Here is a 10385-nt window from a genome sequence, read left to right as displayed (position 1 = left end):
ATAAACATACTGCATTTATACCTTAAGGAAATGAGTTTTCTTTCCAACCTGAAGTCTTGTTTTCCATGATTTTTGACATAAACTTTTGGGAGATTTTTTATTGTGATGGGATTCCAGCCAAAACAAAGCCGTGTATATAAAGAAAGTCAATAATTTCAACTCAGTGTACTAAACAAAAGAGGGAGAAAATTAAGGTTAGCTATATATGTTAAGCAGAAATATAGGCAATATTGAGATATTTTGAAATTGTACACTTTTACCAGATAAAGTTGCTCAACCCTGTAATCTTATATACTTGGGTATCAAAAATTAGAGAATTCCAGTTCCAGGCAAGCCCAGACACAAAAAGAAGTTTCAGAGACTCTAACCATTTGCTGGGTACAAAGTTTTATGCTTGTGTTAGGAGGACCGCAGTCCAAGAAGGCCCAGGCATAATGATACTACCTCAAAATAAGCAATCAAATTATAATCTGCAGATATGGTAGTAGTAGAGATGCTGTTTCACAAGTATAAGGTTTTGGGTTCAATCCTCCAGTACCGCTAGGAATTTAAGTATGTGCCAGGATAAGAATTTGGCACGTCTAAGGTCAAGATTTCAAAATCGTTTTACAAGCTCTATTAAAACCTTTACCTCTTTTGCTATTTTTTAAAGTATAACCATAATTCTATGCCCCAAACAAATAATTTTCTATTAGAGATTTTCTTCTACACATTAAGTAATATGCTATGTGTTGCATACTGTCCCACTGAAATCATAATAAAGATAAAAACCTCATTGTCTTAGAAAGTGACTGCATATGAAAAAAGAATCTCAAAGGTAGCATTTAAGTTGATGTCTCTTCCAAGAGACGCACAAGGCCTTGAATATGCCAAGGAAAGAGGACTCAGAAGAAGCCAACTCTGATCTTGGAGTTCTAGTTCCACCAACTCAGAGGCAATGTATTTACAGTATTAATGCTACCCAATCTGTGGTCATTTGTTATTACAATTACTAGTAAATATGTGGAATCTCTAAGACATGAAAAGTCATTGATTCTTGGGGTCCATGACTCATCTCTATAATCCTAGTTATTAAGAAGGATGAGACTTGGGGGATAATGGTTTTCCACCTGGTAGGAAAGTTCATGAGGTTCTATGTCCAATTAACTACAAAAATTTCTGGGCTGGAGGCATGGTTCTAATGGTAGACTGACTATCGTTAGCAAACAAACTGAGATCATGAGGTATATTTAAGCCACAAACTACTATGAGAAGAAGCATTATGAATAGGAAAGCAGAAACAAAAGAAATAAACTTATTGATATAGACAAAGCTTCCCAATGTGAAATATGGCACAAACTGTAATATTTAGGTTTTTCCTTCCTATACAGTAGAAATAAATGGTATTTTTACTTGATGAAACTAAAATGTAAAACTATGCAATAAATAGTCACATTACTTTTGTGTTTCCATAATTTAACTTGTTTTCCTACAAATTTCTATAATAGTGTTGCTTTGGAAAATCAATAAATGTTGCATTTACATATAGGATTACCTACCCTTGCAAGTGTTGTCTAAAATTGATGTACACTGAAATGATTGCCAAATGATATCTTTCTCAAGATTCCAAATGGTTATAATTTCAGCTGACCTTCCACAAAACTCATAAGCCAAACATAAATTTTTAGCTTGTTCATGTAATCATAGGAACATGAACATATGTTTCAAAATGTTAATTACCTTTGTCTGCTGTCAATAATGTAGTATAACTAATAGAATTAAGTATATACCATGAGAGAAATAAGATATTTACTTCTAAATACAGACTGGCAGGCACACACAAACATAAATACCACTCTGACTCAGGTTAGGTTCCTGACATTGGGTATCAGACAATGATCTAATAATCAAACTTTCCTGCCCAGACAAAAAATACATTCATAATTCCACACATACAAAAACACCAGATCATTCAAAATAATGGGAATATTTAACAGAAACAAGCAGCTACTGAGCCATCTATTCCTTGATTTCATTCAATCATGATGATGAAATTTTCATATAAAAATTAAAAATCTTCTTGAGTCTCTGTGATTAGCAGACAAAAATGCTATCATATAATAGAAAATGTAGACAAAATTAATTGTCCCTTGGTAATCTTTTTTCTTTTTTAAATTTTATTTTATTTTATTTGAGAACATACTGTACAGAGGGGTTACAATTACATTGGCAGGATAATGCATACATTTCTTACCAAGAATTGCAGCCTCCTCCTTTGTTTATGCTTCACCTCTCTTCCCAGCCTCCCCCCACCCCCCCACCCAATCATACACCCCCTCTCCCCCCACACCGACATTGTAAAGCTGGTTTTGACATGACATTTTGTACTTCTCATTGTTGCAACAGGTCCACCTGTATCCTTAAACGACTTGTTTGTCCCCGTCTCCTCCACATGTTATACTGACATCAAATATAGTGAAAGCGGGGGTTACACTGTGGGGGAGGGACATACAAAGCAACAAAGAAATAATCTTATAAATGCGTTAGAAACACATGCATGAAAGAAACAAAAACATTAAGATACATATTTGAGGGTTCGTTTTCCTAACATCACATTCTCTGACTTTTTCCGCTTGACTCATACCTATACTAGATATTGCAAATAAGGGAAACCATGGGACCTATGTTTCTTTGGGCCTGGCTTACTTCACTTAATATAATTTTTTCCAAGCCTTTCCATTTCCTAACAAATGGGGAAATGTCATTCTTTCTGATGGAGGCATAGAATTCCATTGTGTATATATACCACATCTTCTTGATCCATTCATCTACTGAGGGGCATCTGGGTTGGTTCCATATCTTAGCTATGGTAAATAATGCTGCAATAAACATAGTTGTGCTGGTAGCTTTAGTGTGGTCTTTTTTGTAAACATTAGGGTAAATGCCCAAAAGTGGGATTACTGGGCCATAGGGGAGTTCTATGTGAAGTCTTTTGAGGAACCTCCATACTGCTTTCCAAAGTGGTTGAACAAGTTTACATTCCCACCAACAATGAAGTAAGGTTCCTTTCTGTCCAGATCCCCTCCAGCATCTGTTGTTGTTAGAGTTCTTGATTTTTGCTGTTCTAACTGGAGTGAGGTGACATCTCAATGTTGTTTTGATTTGCATTTCTTTTATGGCTAGGGATGTTGAACATTTCTTCATGTGTCTATTGGCCATCCTTCTTTCTTCTTCAGAGAAGCTTCTCTTTAAGTCTTTCGCCCACTTACTTATTGGGCAGTTGTTTCTTTGAGGATTTGTTGTTGGGTGGTTTAATTTTTTGAGTTCCAAGTATATTTTAGATATGAGACCCTTGTTCCCTTGGTAATCTTTAATATATCTTATCAAAGACTTCTGCTTCCTTCTTAAAGAATCTCTTTCTGGCGTTTTGCTCTAATTTCTAATATTAAATTATAAAGAACATGCCATATTTCTTAATTCATTTTCCCTAAACTATGGAGTTGAATCTGATTTGTTTGCTGATTCTAAATCAAATTTTCTCAACAACTTGAATTATGGTTTATGTTACTCCTAAGCCATTTGAAATATCAAATACAATTGGAAATTCCCCTTGGCAATGATTTGTGAATGGCATTAATGGTTGTGGAGGGATGAAGGACTTGAATTATCTAGAGTGCCTTAAAAATGGCACTGTTATTCAAAGGGCTAATCTTTTAGTCAGCTCTTAAAGTGTGGTCTTCTTACTTCATCTAAGAAAATAAAAGTACGCTTTTCATCACATTCTTGCCTGCAAAGCAGTAGAATTATTTCCTTTGTACAGTTGATGTCAAGTTGCAACTATAGTGAAACCTCCGAACAACTGCACAGCTCTGTTAGCTGCTCTAGATTTTGAAATTTCCGTCCAGTAGCCCTAGTGAATTTAGCCCAGATTCATGGGATAGTCACATAATCCACAAATGCAAAGCACCACAATATACAAAGACCATGTGCAAAGTGCGGTTCAACGTTTTTCTTTGTTGTTTGATTTTTTTCTTATTGGTTGTCTTTTAAGGAGCAAGAGGCTGTTTATTTCACATTATTGTTGATGTGACTTAAATTTACCAGATTTTTCAAATAAAATGAAAAATATGAAAGTGAAATATTTAGTCACAAAATACAGCTAAACACTTGCGTGATTTTTTTTATTCTAGTCCAGTTCTCAGTTATATTCAAATAATGTTGTGATGAGCCAAGCATATGTGTAAATTGACACATATCAAGCACACAGAACTCTGGAATCTTTGGGCTTTGTTTTCTATATCAAATTCACATAAAAAATAAAATGATCACTTGCTTCATGTCTTAAGTGATCGACTCAAAACAAGTTTTATTAATTTTATCAATAGATCTTATCATCTATGGAATTGATGCATTGCATAAGTTTTTTATTCCTTATTTCCACTAAATTAATATTATATTTATTTTACTTTTTTTACACATGAAATAATGATATTCTTTAGGATAAAACATGCCTGTTTTTCAATTTGGTTGCCAAAATGGAACTATGAGACATTCTGTAAATTTAACTTTAAATCTGAGCCTTCAAATTTCACTAGGACTTGAAATGTGCTACTTACAATTTTCATATTAAAATAAAAAGCATTATTAAATAGGAAGCAAAATTATGTTATCGCACCTTAATCCCTGTATTGGCTTTATGATAAAAACAATTATATTTATACAACAAGATTTACATAACCAAACAAGCCATGAGATATGGAAACAGAAAACTCCTTTTTTGTTTTGTGTTTGTTGTTGTTTATAGTTTGTGCTGATTCAGTCTTCTTTACCTTATGCCTGGTAAATTCACTGTTGTCTTCAAGAAGGTGAGGGGTGGGCACAGAGTTTTAGGGAAAAGAATAAAAAATTGCAGCAGTGGATTTCATTGAACACTCATGAAAGTGAACTATTTAACACATGGGTGGGGACAAGAGGGTGGGACTGGGAACAAGTGAGGGAACTGAAGACGTTTCACAAAGGAAATGTACTCATTACCTGACTCATGTAATTGTAATCCATCTATAAATCAACTTAATAAGAACAACAGAGTAAATTTATTTTAAAAAGGCAAACAAAATGTTTTTTCTTAGAATCATAGAAGTTGGTTGAGTCTCTGAAAACAGCTACGTTGACATTCATTGGGCAAATTTGTGAGCTACTAGTAGATAAAAGTCACTTATGATTATCTGTATGGGCTTTTCAGACTCTGATTCATTTATTTCTTTAATCTAATTTGTATTATTTCTGTCTAACTGTTTTTGGTTTGGCTTGTTCCTGTTTTTCAAGGAAGTAGTGATGCATCATTAGTGCTGATTCAAGATTGTTCTAATTTCTTGTTGTACATATTCAAAGATATAAATTTTCCTCTGAGTATTGCCTGTGCTGTTTTGTCCCAGATCTGGTAGTATTTTGCGTGTTCACTTCCACTGAATTTCATATATGTTGGAACTTCCCTCCATATCTCTTCAGTGACTCACTGATTATTTAGCAATGTGTTATTCAGTCTGTGAGTTTCAGAATTTCCTGTGATGCCTTTTGATGTCGAGATCTAATTTGGTCCCATTGTGGTCTTACAGGATACAGGAATAATTTCATTTTTATTTTTGAATTTTGACAGATTTTCCTTGTGATCTAAGATGTCATCTACTTTGGAGAACATTCCATGGGCTGCTGAGAGGAATATATATTGTGACATTGTCTGGTGAAATATTCTGTAGATACCTGTTAGGCATAGATTGTCAATGCAGTTATTTAGCTTTGAAGTTTTATTGCTACGTTTTTACCTGGATGTCCTGTCCAGAGGTACAAATGATATGTCAAAGTATCCAACAATGTATTTGTATGTATGCCTATTTTTAGGATAAGTAATATTTGTCTGATGAATTTGGGAGCTCTAGGATTCAGGGCATTGATATTTAGAATTGTTATATCCCTCTGATGGAGAGATTTCTTTATCAATATTTAATGTCCTTCTTTGTCTCTTTTTACTTTCACACCACTTTTAATTTAAAGCCTATTTTATCTAATATCTGATTATGAGGTCCATTTTTATTTTATAAAGATGATGTACAGAAGGGTTACAATTACATAAGTCAGATAATAAGCACAATTATTTTTGAACAGTGCCACTTGTTCCCTCATGTTCTCCCAGTTTTTCCATTTAACCTATCTCTCCCATAAGTTGAATAGTTCATTTACAATGTAGTATCTATTGAGTAGCAGTGCTGCATTTGTTAACCCTTTGTCCCAACATTTCTGTGTTCCCCTTTGCCTTTTCCACACTTACACATAAGACCAAACGTGCATAAATTAATAAAAAAGCAGCATCAGAACACAGAAGGAAAAAGCAAAATAATAAAAAAAGAAACTCTCATTATCATTTCTTGGAGATCATTTTATATGATAATATTCATATAGCCATTGAGCCTTTGTGATCCTCTCCAAAGGGCATCCTCCTTTGATCTCACGGTATAAATGTTTAGAATCCCATATAATTTATCATGTCAAAGTGTAATGTTTTCTTTGTTACCATCCAAGTGTGTTTACTTGTAGAATTAGAGGTACATTCTAATACAACAAATTAGGGAAATCAGGCAACTTATATTTCTTTGAGTTTGTCTTTCTACACTTAATATAAGTTGGTTCCAAGCCTTTCCATTTCCTTATGAGTGATCTAATATCATTCTTTCTGGATCAATGGAATTGCATCATACTGAAGAGTTTCTTCATAGCAAAGGAAAAAGTTAACAGGATATATAGAATCAGAACAGAATGGAAGAAGATTTTTCTACCTAAGGATCAGACAAGGGTTTTCATAACTAAACCATATTTAGAGATCAAAAAGTTAAATCCAACAAAATAAACCCTCAAATAAACAAGAACCCAATTAATATATGGTCTAAAGACTTAACCTCTTAGAAGAAGTAAGAATGATAAATAGACAAAACTCTCTCCATTAAAGAAATGCAAATACAAACAACAGTGAGATTCATCTCACCCCTGTTGCAATATCATGAAAAAACAATCAATCACAGATACTGATAGAGATGTGACCCAAAGGAAACTGTATTACACTGTTGGTGGGAATGTAATCTTGTTCAACCAATCTGGAAAACACCATGGAAATTGCTCACAGAACCGAATGGTGAACTACCTATGATCCAGCAATTCCACTTATGGGCATTTATCGAATAGAGCAAAAACAAGGACACACTGAAGCTACTAGCCCAATCATGTTCATTATTGTATTGTTTTCTGTAACCAACATACAAAATCAGCCCAGATGCCTCTCATTGTAAAAAGATATCAAGAATTTTATATGTATATACAAATTATATATATATATATAATTTTATTGATCCCAATTTACAAGTATATATGTATGTATATAATGTATGTATATATGTATATACATATATATGTATGCATATATGTATGTATGTATATATGTATGTATGTATACATACATATATATACAAAAATATATATACATACATAATAGAATTCTGTTCATCCATCAGAAAGAATAATATTGCACCATTCTTAAAGAAAATGAAACACTTAGAAATAATATTAAGTGAAAGAAAACAGACCCAGAGAAACTTATCTAGCATGATTTTCCTCAGTTGTGGTAGATACAAGGTGCCTATAAATGTGAAAGTAAACACACTAGATGATATGGAAGGAGGAACAAAAGAATTATCTGAAGTGTCAGAGTCCATGGAGAGTGAAAATACTATAATTCTCTTAAAAGACTAAGTCAAAACCAAACAAAATAAATATCAGCAAATGTGTAATGAAAGAGAGGTCAGTAGGGGGCAATGTGAGAGGGGTAGGAATTTGACGGGGAAAGTGCAGGCAAGAATCCATTGTATACTTCCCAAAATTGAAACATACAAAGCAAAGGGTAGTGTGAAATTGGGATGAAGATGTAGAAGCGGTAACACAATTGCAGGTTCATTGCACAATACACTGCTTTGTTAAATGCCAAGGAATTCCCTAACATAATATTGAGATACATAAGGATGGGGAGGGGTGGATGAAAATGTTGAAAGGCGTGACATTGAACAAGATGCTCTGTATCCATACACTGTTTCAGTGAATGGCAACCCCTTCATACAACTAAACATAATAAAAATATTCAAAAAATTAATTATGATAGTTGATTAGAGAGTTGAACCTCAATTCAATTCGCATTTAAAAATATTTTCAACCTGGAGACTTGGAGAATAAAATTAAAATAATAAAATTTTATGAACCTTTTTTATCAGAATTCGTGAAATTTAAATATAAACTGCTTTGCTTTTTGTCAGCCTTTGGGCTGTTATAATAGAATATTTCAAAGTAAATGGTTTAAAAATATCAGGAATATATTATCCAATATCTGGGAGCTTAAACATTGATTATAAAAATGGTAATTCAAAGCAATTATTTGTCTTTTTTTGCGGGGAGGGGGGGAAGGGGTCCGGTCCTGGGACCTGAACTCTGGGCCTGGTTGCTGTCCCTCAGCTCTTCAACTCAAGGCTAGCGATCTACCACTTGAGCCACAGTGCCACATCTGGCTTTTTCTTTTTGTTTATGTGTTGCTGAGGAATCGAACTCAGGGCCTCATGCATGCAAGGCAAGCGCTCTACCACTGAGCCACCTTCCCAGCACAATGCTTTGTCTTATGGAGGTCCACTTTCTGGTTCATTATAATCTATTTGCTGGACCTTCACATGGCAGAGTAATTATATTCGGCTTCTTTTATTAGGACCATTATTGCTGGGTCATCCTTGAAAGGTTCATTCTAAAGTCACCAATCAGAGGACTAGAATTGCAACACATGTATCTGGAAGAAGTTACATCGTCCAATACACTTTGCAACTTTTTCTTTAACTCAGTGTGGTGTATCATTTGGATATTATTTCATAGAAGATAATTACTTAAGGACAATCTTATATCATGTGAATTATGTGAATGATTCTTCTTACAATGGGAATAATTATAGTGATGGCAAAGTGAAGTATGATTGTTTAGTGGCTCTTGAATCACATGATAGGTAACCATGTAAACGTAGGACAGCCTTACTAGGGCCCTTCTGATATATTTGAACAATCTCTGATGAGTTAATTGCTTTCAGAATTATTCGTTTGAGCCAACAAATACAGATCTCCTTTGATTTTAATTACAGTCCACTAATAGGACTCCCACAGACACCAAAATCAGAGGGTGCTATTTTCTCTGATGAAATACATAATAAAATTATTACAATTAATATATATGAGAACAGTGATATTAATAGTGCTATAATTACTAGTATTCACATTATATAATGTATTGAAATCCTTTGGTTACCTCAATTTTTAGAATATTTATAACTAAATGTAAATTGTTTGCATATAATTATTTGATGATGTATAGAAAATGAGTAAAAGATTTGAGTACATATTTACTGCATTTGCAAACAGATTCATCTGGTTTTATCTGATTCTTCATTTGTTGGTTTCATTCATGCATGGCGAACTTGCAGAGTAATGAAAATTTCAAATTTGCACTTACTAAAAGTATAATTATATGAAGTTTATGTTGGTCTAAAGAGCAGATTTTATAAATTAAATTGCTTTTGTCCCTACCTTCCTCCCTCCCTTCCTTCATTCCTTGGTTCCTTCATTCCTTCTTTTTTTCCTTCCTTCCTTCTTTTCTTCCTTCCTTACTTCCACCTTCCCGCCATCCCTAACTCTCTCTCTCTCCTTTCTTTCTTCCTTCCTTTCTTTCTTTCTTCCTTCCTTCCTTTCTTCCTTCCTTCCTTTCTTTCTTTCTTCCTTCCTTCCTTCCTTCCTTCCTTCCTTTTTTTCTTTCTTTCTTTCTTTCCTTTCTTTCATTCTTTTTCTTCCACCATTCTTCCTTTCTTTCTTTTACTCACAATGTTTCTTATGCCTATAGAAAAAATACCAACTGTTGTATACTCCAAAGTGTTATGAATAATTATAAATACACTATATTAATATTAATTTTAATAACCTATGTTATATCTTAGGACAAATTTTACTAAAAACAACTTCACAGAAATTGTGAGAAATGTAACAAATATTACTTTTGATATTATTTCTTCAAACTAAAATAAAAATTTAGACATAATATTGTTTGTATGTGTTATTCTTGTGATTTGAACTCAAGACCTATCCTTTAGTGAGATTTTCCCCCTCAAGGATATTGCCACATTTGAGCCAAAACTCCACTTCTGGATTTGTGTGTGTGTGCATGTGTGTTGTGATGTGTGTGTGATTAATTCAGATGCGACTCACAAACTTTCTTGACAAGGCTGGCTTTTTTATTTTTTAATTTTTTTATTGTGAAAATACTGTACGGAAAGGTTACAATTACGT

This window comes from Dipodomys spectabilis, unplaced genomic scaffold (assembly GCF_019054845.1).
Source record: "Dipodomys spectabilis isolate Male_0828 unplaced genomic scaffold, ASM1905484v1 ptg000154l, whole genome shotgun sequence".
NCBI lineage: Eukaryota > Metazoa > Chordata > Mammalia > Rodentia > Heteromyidae > Dipodomys > Dipodomys spectabilis.
Note: the sequence above shows the minus strand (reverse complement) of the source record.